Source organism: Pteronotus mesoamericanus, unplaced genomic scaffold (assembly GCF_021234165.1).
Source record: "Pteronotus mesoamericanus isolate MK-2021 breed Mesoamerican mustached bat unplaced genomic scaffold, CSHL_Meso_final contig_116, whole genome shotgun sequence".
Classification (NCBI taxonomy): domain Eukaryota; kingdom Metazoa; phylum Chordata; class Mammalia; order Chiroptera; family Mormoopidae; genus Pteronotus; species Pteronotus mesoamericanus.
The window spans coordinates 30195871-30213005 of record NW_026555027.1 but is presented as its reverse complement, the minus strand read 5'-3'; positions in this window follow the sequence as shown (position 1 = coordinate 30213005).

The window sequence follows — 17135 nt, the reverse complement described above, 5'->3', positions numbered from 1 at the left end:
GATTTCAGGGAGGAGTGACAGAATCAAAAATTATGTTCTGAATCTTAGATATAGTTGATGTGGATTTTGTTATCTAAGAAACCATGATAAAGACTTTGAACAGGGCACTGAGCTCTTGTTCTGAAATCCGTTGGTATTCAGAGTTTTCCCCCCTGCCCCCGGGGAGGTGGCAGGATCTCTTCAGGAAGAAGGGTTTTCATGCATTAAGGACATGTAGTTACAAAATCGAAAGTTCAAAATGACAAATAAGAGTAATTCCTTGAGTGCTGGAGGTATTCTTGGTCTCAGGGCAGAGTAAAGGTATGGGAGTATACTGAGGAAAGAAATCAAGTGCAAAGAGCCAGAAATACTTACTAACAAATTTTCCTTTTGGAACTTGTGGGTTTGTGATTCTGTGGTTACACTGTCATTAACCTTACCAAGTTTAATTGACCTTATAATCTGAGCATTCTTTCTGTCAAACAGAATGACTATGGAGTGATTCCCATATAGCTAGAATCTACAGTAATGTTTTGTATTGCATTTTATGGTTTGCGTTGTTTCAAAAGATGTAAATATTTCACTATAAAGACTTGAAAAATTAAATCTGAGTTGAGGTGACCTAGAGGAAAAAGCACACCGCCTTTTCATTTTCCTGGATTCAAATTCTATCATCATATCAAGTTGGATCATCACAAAGCAAAGTAAATGGACTGTGTTATCTCTGCCCCCCACAGATATGCCTTCACTGAATTATGATTTAATGTTATGCACTTAGCTTGGATAACTGGGCCGGAGCTGCCTGAGCCTGATTAGATTGTGCTCTCCCACAGGTATTAAAATAGAAGGTGGGGCACGAGGCCTGTTTTCATGGAGGGAAAATGCTGAGCCTGGGTACTTGGTAGGTGTTTTTTACATACTCAAGAATGAAACAGATATCCGATCTGAATTCTATTTATATAAACAACATTGAAAGTGTCAGTTTGTGTGTGTGTGTGTCTTAAAAATACATAGAAGTATTGTCTGTTTTTTTACCTTGTGATTAATGCTAATGCTAATGGCAATAATAATGGACTATTATTCCATCAGCAATAGTACTATTTATTAATGCATACTTAATTATTTTTAAGTAGGGTTGATAACCACAATAATGATAATTCTTGTAGCTTTATGATATAAAATCCATTTTAGACTAAGTCATTGGCTAAATGAGAAAACAATTATTTATGACCAGCACTCATTTTTGAGGAAATAACAAAGGAATAAATTTTTCAAAGAATAAATTTGTCAATGAATATTTTTAGAGATCAGCATAAAAATGCTGGAAGAAGAATTTCAACTGAATTTCTCATCCACAAATATTAAAAATGAGAAAATAAAGGAAAGGTAAGAGAGAAAAGGGAAGGAAATGTACAGAAAGAATAAAAGAGGAATATGTATTGTTCTCATAATAGCAAGAAATAGTCAAAACAAATAGACAAATCACCACAAAGTCAAAGTAAAAAAGCTGATAACATTAATAGATTCTGTTGATATGGGATTGGAATATATCAACCTAGAGATATAGAGACTGACAAATCCATAAGTGTACTTATAGCACACAGGGCTTGCTGAATTTTTATGTAAAAGACAGATGACAATGGCATTTCTTTGAAGCTCTCTGTTAGACTACCATTTACAAACTGTGTCTCAAAATTGGGCACACACAAGAGCCATCTGTAGAAACATTTCTAGAAGTGCATACACTCCTCCATTCTCCCCTCCTCCCACCAAATCACCTCATAGACATATACAATAATATGGTGATTGCTAGATAGAATGGGGGTGGGGGAAATAGAAGAGGGTAAAGGGGGGAGATATGGTGATAAGAGGAGACTTGACTTGAGGTGGTGAACATACAATATACAATGATGTATTGTAGAATTGTACACCTGAAATCTATATAATTATATTAACCAATGTCATGCCAACAAATTCAATTAAAAACAAGTAAGCACATTTAGCACCTCTGGAGTAGAACCCCAGTACCTGCACTTTACCACACTCAGATCGTACTCTTTGGGATGGCCTATAGAGTATGGTTTGAGAAATGCTAACTTCCACTTTATATTAGGCAGGAAAATAGATGTATTTTAAAATTTCAAATGGTACCAAAAGAAAAAACAAATGCTATATTGTATGTAAAAAGGTTATAAATAGCTTTTTAGAAGGTTTCTGAGGCAGCATAATGCCTATATGTTAGCCTTATTTCTAGAATGTGCTGGCTGCATGTGTCTAAGTGCATTACTTACTCTGCTTGAGCCGTGGTTTCCATTTCATGAAGTGGGGAGACTAATGCTCAATGCACAATATAGTTGTGAGAATTGAAAAAGAAAAGAAATGTAAAACATTAAACACGGTCTTTGGCACATTATTGGTATTATTTTCTTCTGTATATTTACCCTACGTATTTTATTTGGTATTATCTTTAACTTGTACATCCCTTTAAATATTTTCATTAGGTTATAAATTACTAGAAGTATGTAAGAGAGTTACATATGTAGGTTTCTTGATAATTAGTCAATGAGAACACAGGCAAATTCAATTTTAAAGTTGAACTCTGACAGAGTTGCAATTATTAAAAACTTAACAATGCAGGAAATGCTTTATATTATCTATTATGAAATCATGAAATTGCCAAAATTAAAATGCCTATTAAATAATTGGACTTTGACAATATTCCTGGCAGCATAAGGGTTTTGAAACAGTTGGATTGGATTTTTCTGGAAGAAAACAAAATGAAATGCAAAAATTGGTCTTTGTGGAAATAGGCTGTTAAGGGGAAAAAATAAAATTACTATGCATGGACAGAGATAAGCATGATCATGAAGTTGTATCATATTTGTATAAGTTATGGTCCAATGTCAGTATAATTAGCAAAAGGAACACACAAATAAAGATGGTGCTACATTCGGACATTTTTACTACTACAAGTCACATTGACAGGACTTCGGCAAGAAATTTGTGTATATTGAAATACAATCCAAATATTTTGCCATACGAGTTGATTGCTTTAAGGAAACATTAAGAGTTTTGTTAATTTGTCATTAGGTGTGATGTTTCATCAGAATTCTGACAACTTTTTCACTTTTTATCAGACTGACATAGCCATGGGCATTAGAAGATTAGCAAAACTGAGGAGTATGTTGCACAGAATAGAAAATTTTACTGGGGGAGAAATCTTACAATTCTGCTATTGCTTTCAGTCCAAATTTAATATGAGTTTACTTTGAACGTCCAAACAAAATTTGGATTTAAACTCTTGTCTCCTTGACAAGGATACTCCGAAGAGGCAGGTTGTCCTCCTCTCATCTGGCCAACTTGAAGAAACTAAGCAGCCCTTCTCCACTAACGGCCACGTTTAGCCCATAGTGTGCCTGTGTAGGGATTAGAAAAGATGACCCTTCTTCCAAACAGACAGTGCTTTATATACCAGTTTGCAAGGCATATTGGCAAGTGAGGTACAGGCTAGGATTCATCTTCATCTTTTCCTTTTGGTATGGCGCCCTTGCACAGAGAACATCTAGATATGCCCAGCCTTTATCCCCAGCGGAGAGTGTCACTCAACTGATCGTACAGCTACACAGTGACCTGAATGGATCTGGATGCTGGGATTTCTTAGGGTTTAGGGTAACCCAGCTTCCTGCTGGACAAAGCAAATCAGTGTTGCACCTGACTTTTCGCAAGCTTCCCATTGCACAGCTGCCAGTGCCACAGCTGCCTTGGCTGTGCATCTGGCACACTTCTGAGGTGGGAGATCGAAGCTGTGGATCCATTCCGGCAGAAGGGCCTTTTTTTTTAATACGATAAAAAAGTCAAAAGCTCATTAATATAGTCAGGTTTTAAGGAAGGCAATAGAGCATAAGCATATGACTATAACCTTTATTAGTTGAGGTTACAACTTTTTCATGTTTGTTCACATTTAGTGTTAATTTGCCAGTTATTACTGGCAATTTGGGCAAAATTACTAGATTATGAAGCCTCTCAATGAATTCTAGATAAATGTTTAATGTTAAGATTGAGCAACACAAAAATTTGCCATCTGTGCAGGTCAAAGATCAGAAGCAGTGGCCTGTACAAAGAAGAATCAACCCAGAAAATCTGGTTATTCAAACCTCGCACATTCTAAAGAAAACACCAGCCTTGGTGATCATTTAGAAGTTCATTTCTAAACCTTTGGAATATCCTGCTAGATAAGAATGCATTGGTATCTGGGTTTTTTGGGCCACATCAGATTGTTTGTGCTAATAATGTGATTTATGAAGTGAGCCTTGGGCCAAGCTCTATCAGTTTGGCCTCTGGAAGGGCTGGAGACAAAGTAACTAAAGTCAGAAAAGTGAGTGCTCCATGCCTACATATCTGCTTCCCCACGCACCCGCTTGGTAAAAAATGGTGGAGTTCAATGCCCATATGAGTTTTCCTGGAAGGTAATAATACTCCTTAGGTATTGTTAAACATCATTGTTAGGAGAATTAAATGCTGTTTATGCAAACCCAGGAGGAAAGACCAACTAGAATCTTGGGCTCCTGAACTTTGCACTCCTATGTTTGTTGATTTTAACCTGTATGCTTTTTCTGTGATGATCCATAATTGTGAGTATAACAGGTTACCAGAGTTCTGTGAGTTCTAATAAGTCATTGAATATGAGGTTGGTCTTTGGAACCCCAGACCCAGAAGTAAGGAATTTTCTATCTACCTTGTGGTTGTAAAAATACATGTTCAGACAAATAAAAAGTCATGTTTACTGAACAAGAAAAGAGAAATAGTGATGGTAGACCGTCCTATTGAGTATATAAGATCTGTCAGGAAAAAGTCCAACCATTGTTAATGTAACAAGAATGATTTGCATGATATCGATGTAACCTGGCAACCAAGGCCAATAGACTGGAATGTGCACGCGTGAACAATAACAACCTCACTGTACTGGTCAGTTGGGGCAGTGGACGTTGTTGAGTGAGCATGTGTACTGTGTGGTCATTGCGTTCAAAGTGACTGAGCGAGCACAGCAACGAATCTGCATCAAATTTTGCATTAAGCTTGAACATTCCTCCATAGAAACTATTCAGGTGATTCAGAAGGCCGCAGCTTAAGGCAACAGGTGATTGGCAGCTTCATCATGACCATGCACCTGCTCATGCACCACATCTTGGGCAGGGTATTTGGCAAAACATCAAATCACCAAGGTGACTCAGCCCCTCTACAGCCCAGATTGGGCGCCCTTCTACTTCTGGCTTTCCCCCAAACTGAAATCACCTTTGAAAGGGAAGAGATTTCAGAATGACTATGAGGTTCAGGAAAGTATGATGGGGCAGCCGATGGTGATTGGGAGAACAGTGTGAGGTCCCAAGGTGCCTACTTTGAAGGGGACTGAAGCATCATTGTCTTGTGTATAATGTTTCTTGTATCTTGTATCTTCTTCAATAAATATCTCTATTTTTCATATTACAAAGTTGGATCACTTCTGGACAGACCTTATATAAACAAATACAATTTGATAATTCTTGGTAGGGATAAAAAATATATTTTTAAAGATTTTGTTTATTTTTAGAGAGAGAGGGGAAGAGGAGAAGGGAATGGAGAGAAACATCAATGTGTGGTTGCCTCTCACACGCCACCCCCCCCACTGGGGACCTGGCCCCTGACTCAGGCACCTGACCTGACTGGGAATCGAACCAGCAGCCTTTGGGTACACAGGCCAGCACTCAATCCACTGAGGCACACCAGCCTGGTAAGCTAACCCTAGGCAACTTTATATTGACTCAAGTCACTTGTCTAAAAAACCAAAGTAGTATGTTAATTTATGTCAAACACTGATGAAATGCTACATATTTTAGGAGCATCTGTTATTTGTAAAAAAGATGATTTTTTTTTAAATCAAAGGAATACACTTGTAATGGTGTAATGTAAGTACTGTGACACTTGGGACAGGATCTTATGCCTGTGGAGAGAGGGTTACCCCTCACTGAAATGGTGCAAATGCCTGATTTTGTGACCGTGTGTAAGGCTAAATTTGAAGGGTTGACCAAGTGCAACTGGAGATGGCTTACTCTCCAGAAGATTTGCTGAGTTTGGTCTTCTTATCAGTGCTCCAGGAAGCTTGTTAATTCTACAGGGAAATAAACAGCATTCTAGATTTGAATGCTTTTGTATTAAAAAACACAATGATCAAAATTTTACTAGCATTCAGAAGATGATAGTTGTTATTTCTTTAAATTGAGCTCATTAAAATAAAATTATGCTGCTCATTCCTCTATTCCATTTAAAAGTTTCTATAATTAAAATTATGTTCTCCTTTAAAACATAGACTCATAATTCACAAGAAGATATTATTGCTAAGCCAAATATTTCAAAGTGTAAACAAATTTCCACTAGAACGCCCACACAATAAAAAAGAAATTTCCTTTGTTATTTTGTGTACTAATATGTAGTTAATAATATGATTTCATTAGATAATTTAAAGCTGTTAACATAATAGATGACACAAACACTCTAGATCAAATAACAATACTTTTACATATTAAAAATTATTTCCAGTTTATTGAACATAATTTTAAGTATGGCTACATTATAAAATTGATATTACTAGAAAATATACTTGGGTAATGGGCCTTATCAAATGTATGTGCTTGGGTATATGTCTATATCCATACTGTACCTATAATCTATATTTATATCTGAGGTATATGTTACATATGAAATGACTACATACATGTATATTATGTATTACATATTATGTATATAATGATGTGCTTAGGCATCATTATTACATGCACATAAAGTCACACTTTAGCTCTGGCCGACAGCGATTATATTTGCTATGAATGAAAATTTGCCTGGGCCTCAATTTCCTCATTTCTATCAAAGTAATTTATGAAACCACTTGTAATAAAGGTTAAATTGAGTCTGAAATACAAAGTTTCTCAACAGACTTGTTTTTCATTATACACTGTTAATTTTGGTGCTGCAAACTACTTTTTAATTATCTAAAATAGAGAATTAAAGCTAATACTTTGGCCATCTAGGTAAGATATATGATTTATATCATAAATTTATATGTAGTTTATCCAGTTATGCATTATCTCTTGTAACCTTGGAGCTACTAAACCAAGTGCTCAGGATTAAGATCTTTGCTAAAGCTCCTGATAATAGAAAAGCAGGAGGAACAACCAGAAACCAATTTTTGAGAATGTTACTGTACGTGAGCATGGTTTCTTCTGTAGTTCTCCTTGGTCCTTAGCAGTGAGTGGAGCTTAAAATAAGAGTGCTTGATTCTTTAACCTGATCTTTTCAAAATGAAAAATAAATTTTACCTTCTAGATTGCCTTAATCCCAGGGAAGATCAGTTATCATACATTTTACACATTAAATAAATTTAGCTGAATATGAATATTTAGTTTATCTATACCCAGGGAATTTGCATGTGAATTTTTCTGGGGAATTGTACAATGAAATAGCATTTCCTACTGAATAAATGTCAAGTGTCAGTTAGCTGTTGGCAAGGTGTTTAAGAGGATGATGCTTTTTTTACAGTGCTTATCATGCCAATCTATGTAAGTTATCACTTCACAAAGTCGTATTGTTAATGCTTAAAATCTTACTTTTTCAGAAAACTTTTTTATTCTATAGGAGTGATCCCAAGAAAGATGTTCATTAAGATATAAGTGATAACTATTTACTAGTTTATCAGTATATTAAAATATTACCTCATCTCCGAATATTTTTGGAACACTGCCTCCCATCGCACGTTCTTTTATGCATATCAAGGGGCTCCGTGACTTCTCTTCCCCTTCAGCCTAGCCCTCATTCCATGGTTAAATTTGAAATCTTTGGAAATTTACTCATTTGGTTAAGCATATGTCAAGGTAAATAGCTAGTTCAAAATATAATCATTAATGGCTTATGGTTAACTAATGGTGATAGTATGTTTCTGACTTTCAGAACCTTACTCATTGTAGAACCTTCACTTTTCACTACGTCCCGGAGCAATTGTGAAAAGTATTAAGAGCGGGTACACTTTACTCTGTAGAAAGTTTGGAAATATCTTTAAAGACTCAAATGGTGTTTGAAAATTAACTCGTATAGAATAATTATTAATTAATAAACTTACTTTGGAATTTGGAACATAAAGGAAATGTAAAAAAGTCAGGAAAACTCCATAGCCATTTGACATGTTTTAATTGAGAGGATAATTCCATTTTTAATTAGAAATCAATTTTTCATTGTAAAACAGATGTCCCCAGAAGACCTCACAGCCCTGTCATTATAAACAATTAATAAACATCTAGATCTTGATTTTACTAGCTTGATACCCACTTCCCCTACACACACACACACACACACACACACACGCACACGCACACGCACACGCGGTGCATAAGCAACACACCCGTGACGCACTTTCATGATTTTCCTCGTTTAGGATATTTCCAGGTACCCTCAGTAAGGTGACTCTATCAAGTCCGATGCTTCTCCTGAGGCACTGCTCACAGGGCTGTTCTGCCCTCTTCCAGGTCCCCGTTTGCTGCTCCTGGTCAGCTTCTAGTAGCATCATGTTTTACAGGGGACGCTTCTCAGTGCTCGTGCTTGTCTTTGCCTGATCCTCACCCCTTTGCTGTTCTTCCATAGGCCACAGCTCAATACGTCATATCGGCCACTGGTCATGCTACTCCACAGACCATGGGGCCCTTCCATGCCATTACTTCCACTGTTCTCCAGGTTACTGCTGCGCTTTTTCATTCTTATAAGTAGGTAAAGAAAGGAAATGTCGTGTCTTTGGGATCTTGTAGGGAACCCAAGCAGTGGCATCGGGGTTCTGAGTTATGTCACAGGCCAGTCTTTTAACGTGTACCTACTGCTTTCTTCCCCGGAATTCACAGAAAAGCACCATCCTGTAACTGGAACGGTGTTCACTCCCTCTAGCCCTCAGAGGCATTGCTTAGTTTGACTCATCATGCCTAACCCCAAGTTTTATAATATTTTGGGGGGAGCACAGAAAGTAAAACAACCTTTTTCACTTTGCAGTGTGATTTCTGTGTCTGACCTTGGCCTCACCAACCGGCTGAAGTTTACTAAACACTCTTGGGTATCATCGCTGAGACCTATGGACTGAAAAATGATGAGATAGTATCTATTTAGATAGTTTCTAACCCTAAATAAAATCAGATATTTATTATGTTTGGTGTTTAGGGTGAAGAGGGAAGTGTACATTATTTTTTCTACATCTGAATCTCAGTTTTGGCTCCAAATCCACCATCCACTTTCTTAATTATTGAATTCCAGAGTATACACAGAGTGGTACCGACATCGTCAGCCTATACTCCTGTGGTGATTATTAACTCAGGTGCATTGCCTTTACAGTTCCTTCTGTCTTTAGTCTTACAGACTCCACTCATTTCTATTACTTAGATCAAAGCTCTTTATTCCGACCCCTTTCAGGGGGCCTGTTTTATATATTTCTAATACTTCTGGATTCTTTTGTCATGTTCCATACTCAGATCTGCAACCCTATAAATGACTTTTATAAAACATGCATATGTTAGGTATATTCTTTGTGCTGTAAAGTTCTATGGGCTTTGACAAACATTTAATATCTTGTGTACAGTCTCCTATGGAGTAGTTTCACTGCTTTAAACAATCCTTTGTGCTTCACTTATTTAATCCTTTATCCCTTCCCTCTCCTGAGCCCCTGGCAATCACTGATGTAGTTACTATCTAGTTTTTCATTTTCCTGAAGTTATATAATTAGAATTGTATAGTATGCAGATTTTAAAGATTGGCTTCTTTCACATAGCAACATGCATCAAAGATTTATTCATATCTATTCATAACCTGAGAGTTCATTTCTTTTTATTGCTGAATAATCCATGGTACAGATGTCCTCCAGTTCATCTTTTTGCTAATCGGAGGAAAGCTAGTTGCTTCTTGTTTTTAGTGGTTATGAAAAAAGCCATTATAAAATTAACATGTAGGTGTTTCATGTACTCATACATTTCCAATTCAGTTGGGTAAATACCTAGTTGTAAGATTCCTGGATTGCACAGTAAGACGATATTTATTTTTATAAGAACTTTCCAAATGGTCTTCTGAAGTGTCTGTGTCCTGTTGCAGTCCCACCAACATGAATGAGAATTCCTATTCATCAGTGTTTTTGCCAGCAATTGGATTGGTCAATTTCTTAATGTTATCCATTTAAATAAGCAGGTAGTGGTATCTCATTGGTGTTTTAATTTGCAATCTGTTGACATGGTGTTCAAGATATTTTCATATGTTTATTTTCATCTATATATCATTGACTCACTTAAAATAAATCTGCAGTATATTTCCTGGAATACTCTTCGGAGAATGTTGCTATAGTTCGTTGTGAAAATTTAGAAATATTCCTAGGATAGCTTGTTACTTGAAGTGGTAGACAAATAATGCTTCAAATAATAGTTGACAAAAATACAGAAATAAAAGTATTTCAGGGGCTATTTATGTGATTTATTTCAATTTTATTGAATATTTTTAGTAGTAGATCTTTACAAATAATATATTTGGAATAAAAATCTTATTACTATGTCATATATGTAAGACATACATAAAACATAACATATTGAATATATATTTTTATTTTTGCAGTCTTAAAATAAATCTGTAATTTTTTTAGACTTTTACTAGCTGTTGGAAATATGCTCATTATTTATCATAGTCTTTGTGTTTATACATGTTTAGACATATAATGTAAAATAACATGTGTGCTATATGTATAAGTGTAAAATAATGATCGCATATACATATTCTGCAGCCAAAGTATATTCATTTGAGAAAACAATAATATTTAAATATGTATTAAAATATTTGTGTATAAGTGAGTTTTTCAGTTTATTCAACAATGAAAAATTATGCTTATAAAATCACTGAGGAAGGCAGAAGTGTAAAGAAGTATTACAATACAATGACATAAGTATTATAAGAATATTTAAGATAGAGGTACTGCAGTATAATCAGTAAAACAAGGAAATTTGTTAAAATAAACCCAAGGAGTTTGATATTATGTTTGATTTAAATTCTATAAAAATAAACAATGAGACCAGACCTCTTCTAAGAAATGTAATACCTGTGCATTTCTCAAATATTGGTGAAATGTTAGAGCACCATCTCTTACCGACAGTCATTAATGACTCTAATAAATAGGAGACCTTAGTTCAAACAAACACATTATTCCAAATGACAGAAGTGTACGCATGGCTAATTAATGAATTTGCTAATATTTTTCTCATTATTTATGAGAACATTGCTCTGAGTTAAAACTAATTACCTATACACATACCTCAGAAAATTTACTCACATTTCTAGAGTCAGTTATTTCATGTCATAGTTTCTTTAATGATGGCTGTTTGTTTTATTTTAAAGCTCTAATATACAAGTACTAGTTTAAAGTAATTTTAAATTGTACTAATTTTAAAATTACACTATGATGAGGGCATTTTATTTCAAATTTGAAATCAGGATTTGAAGAGTTTTCTCACTTTCATGTACCTGATACAATCCTTTGGAAAATGAAGCACAATGTGAGAAATTGATGACTTGTCACTTACAACCTTTACACAAACGACGCCTGGGCCCAGGCACTCTGTTATCCTGGCAGCCCTAAAGGCTGGTGAGCTTTGTGTTCTGTAACATTTCACTTTTGTATTTGTTTTTAATGGAAAACCAGAACATGATCAAGTTATTTCAGGTCACCGCTTTAAATTGTTACTGAAAAATAGGTTTGACGTCAACAAAATCAGGAAAAAAAAAAAACACCAAAAAACCTGAGAGGTATTAGTGAAGAGGTAAAGAAATTTTATTGCACTACAGTATGATAATACAAATAAAAAATTCTCAATTCTTTTTATATCTTTTTTCCTAGGAAGTCACCACCACCATCATCACCACCATCATCATCATCATAACCCCTTATACTGGGTAACTGCTAGGTACACACCGTGGTGTCAAATACTCCCCCATCTTGATCACTCCCAACAATTTGGGAAGGTGGCATTATTCCCACTTATAAAAGAGAAAAGTTCAGTGTAGTGAATAAAGGTTAAATAATTTGCTCATATTTATACAGCTGGTAAGAGGAAGAGTTAGAATTTTAACCTACATGTTGACATTATACCATCTGCTCTCTCATGCTGTCAACATTTTACCACAACATATAGATATGGCTTTGAATTATAAAGTAATGTTATAAGAGAGTTTCCATATCCTTTAGTCCAATACATACATACATTTTTTATTTCATAGACATGGAAGCACAAGTCCACAGAAGTTCAACTCTTTCCTCAATGTTGAACAGCTGATTTATGAGAACCTCTGCTTGAGAAGTAGCTCTGATGAATACAAAATGGTCAGATTACTTCCCTTTGAAAACCAGTGAGGGCACGATTATAAGGAAAGGCTATGAAGCATAAAAATATCTGTACCAGTGTATGATATCTTTATAGCTTTTGACCTTAGCTTGTCTTTGGCTCAACTTTCTCTATCCTAAAGGAGGATTTGGTAAATTTTCAAGTACCTAATTCAAGTCTATTGTCAGTTTTTCCACTCTGATTTTTCAAAATCAACACTGGGATCTTTAGGACTATTGAAGACCACTGAGGGAATCACCTTTTAGTTTTTCCTTTTGTCTTTTATTTTACGCACTACCATTATTTTGTATGTGTATCATTATTCATCATTCATTTGTAGAAATGGGAAAAAAAGGCAATATTACTCTTCATTCTCCCAATAACTTAATATCCCTCCAAATGATAACAAGCATAAAAGGATATTTGCTTTATTAAGTTACATATTTGACTTTTTCATTTTAAAATACAATGTAATTTTGCATCCTTATAGATGTTCATCTTTTGTGATACGGAATTGCCTAGTGAACTCTTGATATATATTTATAAACACACACACACACATATCATCCCAAAGTTACCTTTGATGATAGATGTAAGTTTAAACAATTTAATAGAAAAATTCATATATTTAAAGAAAGTGATAGATATTTTATTCTACCTCATAACAAATGTAGAAAATGTGTCAGTATTCTTGTCATTCAAACCCTGAGTGGAAAGAAAAAACTAAGTAATATCTGTCAAAATTGAGAAATCTTAATAAAGCTTACAACAGCAGAGTTAAGCTATAGAACTGAGGTTTTAGGAATCCAGAAAATGTAGCACATGTGAATGTGTTATTCATGTTAACAAATATAATCTGTTCATATTCTTTTTTTTTTCTTTTTTTTTTGGCCTTTTCCATAAACATACACACAAAGGTATTACTGGAACACATTCTAGAATCTGAGGTGCTCCTGAAAAACGAGAAAGGTGATTGACCTGCTCTAATTGTCAGTTATACTCACAGGAAGAACAAAAATCAAAGGAGACTGGATGAGATCAGTTAATGCTGGAGAATAGCCACGTTAGAAAATTTCCATTATGAGCTGTTTTAGAATGCAGAGTCATGTTACTTTCTGCGTTCAGAATTTCTTTAAATTTTACAATGTGTTTTTATTTATTTTATTCCATCTCATTTAATTCAAACACACGATACCTCTGTTAGGTGTGTAATATTAATTGTCCCCTTATGTTGTGCTCCATGGTCTACAGGTAAGATCTTGATCCCGGAAATCACACTGTGGATGTTTAGGGAGAAAACTGGCCCAAACTGCAGGGCATTTGCAGCTTGGATTTGTGTACATCTGAAAGGATAAAATCAGATACATAGTTTCACTAAGTTGAACCAAATTTGGCACATCACAGTCACCTGCAAGGCTTGCTAAAACATTGCTGGGCCTGTCCACTAGAGTATCTGATTCCTTTGGTTTGGGGAGATACCAGAAGTTTGGCAATTCCAACAAGCTCCCAGGCGATGCTGATGTTCTACTGGTCCTAGGATGGCACTTTGGGAAACCTTGAACTGAGTTTTCTAGGGCTGCCCAGTCAATACTAGAGTTAGAGTTTCTAGATATTCTTTTTCATACAGAGGAAGCACTTTTACTTCTGGATGTAGGATAGCCAGCTATATCTTTCTTCACACTTTTTATTACTTGATGATGTTTCTAGTGTGTGTGTGTGTGTGTGTAACTTCTGAAGCAAGATTCTTATTTTCCACTTTGAAGTGAATATAATTTGCTTGGTAATATTGTTTTATTGGGGGGAGAAGAGAGTGATGTTTCATTCACTGTGGAAATTCTGACCTTAATATTTTGAATCAAATCAGCTACTTGAACTTTGCCAAGTGTAATGTAAAGAATGTGGATTGTTTTTAGATTTTAAAAAATGACTGGACTTTATTGTTAAAACAAGTTTTAGTTTACCAAAAAATAACAGACAATACAGTTTCTCCCTCACTCCAGTTTTCTCTTATTATTTATAGCTTGTATTAATGTGGTGCATTTGTTAAAATTGAAATTTGTTACATTAAAGAATGTGGATTTCAGAGGTACACAAAGCCAAAGACAAATGTTAGTTCTGTAACTTTTTACCTGGTAACTCATCTTATCTGAGCCTTGCTGGTGACAATGGACATAATAACTGGACTCATAGGGCTATTGTGAGTATAAACTGTAATATATAAAATTAACTCATACATACAATACATTTATAAATATATGTTAATATACAGAATTTTGTATACAAAATCATGTCTCCTTGGAGGCAAGTTGTAGGATTTTTTACTGATAATCTTGTTCATGTATAACATTAGAACTTGTGTAAGATTTGATTCTAAGTATTACTACTTAAGTTTTTTAAAGTAATTTTTAGTTAACAATTGTGTCATCTTTATAGATTTTATGTTTTAGGAAAACTTTCACCAAAATCATGGAAAATGTTCCTCTTTTTTCTAGGCCACAAAATATTTAATAGACTGGTTTTAGGTCAGTAAATTAAATGCATAGAATTTTAATCGATGGGTATCAATCAAAGAGAATAGTCTACAAAGATTTTTAAAATTTTTTTCTGAACATAATATTTTTTTAAAAGGTGATTACACTGGTTTTTCAGTTCCTTGTTGTGGAATGTCCTTTGAACTATTTCAAAGGTCTCAGCAAATCCTGAGACTCCTGACTTAAAAGTGGAAAAGTGGCAGAAAAGACTCTCCACCAATCGAGTTCTATGGAAAAAAGCTTGCCAATGTTTCTTGCTCTTAGGTTGAGCTGCCTTCCCTTTAGTGTAGCCAAAACGATTGCCAGTGAAGAAATCATAACTTTTCTTATCCACCTGGGGCACTGAAAAACAGAACTTTTAAAACTCTCTAACATACATATTATAAGACAAGAGACAAAAGGAATTTTTATGATATAGTGCAAATGTAAAGACTAAGAACATATTTTGTACTTGTTTATTTCTTTGTAATAAATAATCTTGTGGGAACAGAATAGTTAAAGCCTTGCCATTTTGCTTTTGCAAGTGAAATTAACCAAGTTCATGTGTTCACAGATGAAAGAACATCAACACATGATTAATAGCCAGGAGGGTACTTGGCTTCCCTCAATGGACTGCTGAAAGATCTCTGGAAGAGTCCATAAAGATTGTGATTGCCTTGTATCACAGATCTAATAAATGACAGTGAAGTGATCCTAAATTGAGCATATAAGTCCAAACCAGAGTTCTTGTCACTCAGCTTTGTGTCCCTTCTACTTTATTTCTTCAATTGACAGAATTGTAAGATAACTCATTGACAAGAATCCTGACAGAGGTTGAGAAAGAAAATTAAAATTCCAAATGTGTGTGATTCTGTGATGGTGTAGATCTATACCAACTCTAGTTTATTTATATTATAGCATTTGTTGTTTTTGTTTGTTTAATCCTCTCCTGAGGATGTCCACTAATCCTAGAGGGAGAAAAAGGGGGAGAGAGAGAGAGGCAGGTCAATGTAAGAGAAACATCGATCGGTTGCCTCCTGTATGCACCCTGACTGGGAATCGATCAACCTACGTATGTGTCCTAACCATGGATAGAAACTTTCACTACACAAATGATGTTCCAACCAACTGAGCCACCCAGACAGGGTTTATAGCATTGTTGTTTTTTTTTTAGTTAAATTTACTAATGCTATTACTAAACATGAAGTGAAATTTATTCTATGATAAGAATTAATCACTCAATATAAACATAATTTAAAATACCTACAAAACAATATCTGGGTAAATTTTTATGACAGAGATATAGAAATCATGGGATATTCAATGATGCCTTTTTCAATAAGTAAACATACTGTGCCAGTCAATGTTTAACATTCTACACATTCTGTAAAACTTTTAGGCACCACATTATTCTCATGAAATAGATGCACTTGTTTCTAATGCTGATGCTTAATTAACAGAATTAGACCTAATAACTCAGATGACTGTCAAATTACACTTAACACGAGCAACTTTTGGTAGAGGTAGGAGCCGACCAAGAGAAACAGCTTTCGTTTAGCAATTCTTAAGTTTTTTGTTGTTTCAATGATTATTTAGGTAAACAGAATGGTCTTAAGTGTCAAGTCTCTCTCTACTCTGGGAGAGGCACAGTGTCACTGAGTGTACAAGTTAATTCTGTACCTTTGTCTTAAACAGCACACTCTATGCAAAGATGAATTTCTCCTACCTGGATTGCCCATGGTACTAGATCATACAAACTCTCCTATGCCAGTTATTTATTGATTAATTGATTTCTTTGTCTCTCAGCTCCTAGTCTAGTGTTCAATGTTTTCCTCGGCATTGCTAGGGGACTGAAAGCCTGCAAACATTTCTATAAATTCCCAGGAACATACTTCAGGTCAGTGTCCCAGGAAACAGCTCTCATGAAGGGACTTCAGTCAAGAGGGAAAAAAGCCATTTTCTCTGTTTCTTGTGTTGCCTACATGGTGACTTTAACAGTGGTGTTAGCAATGGCTGTGGTAGTGTTAACAGCATCAGCGGGAGAGAGGGCACCTGAGTCCCCATGAAGCAGCAACAGTGATAAAAGAGGGGGAGGCAGCTCCCTCGGGCAGGAGGCTGAGGCACATGTGCACTTACAACCTCCTCTTACAGCGACTAGAACACCCTTGGACTGCTGCTAACTCCTTTTTTTCAACCTCATTGTTTTTTCCTTTACAGTATTTCTACTCTATTA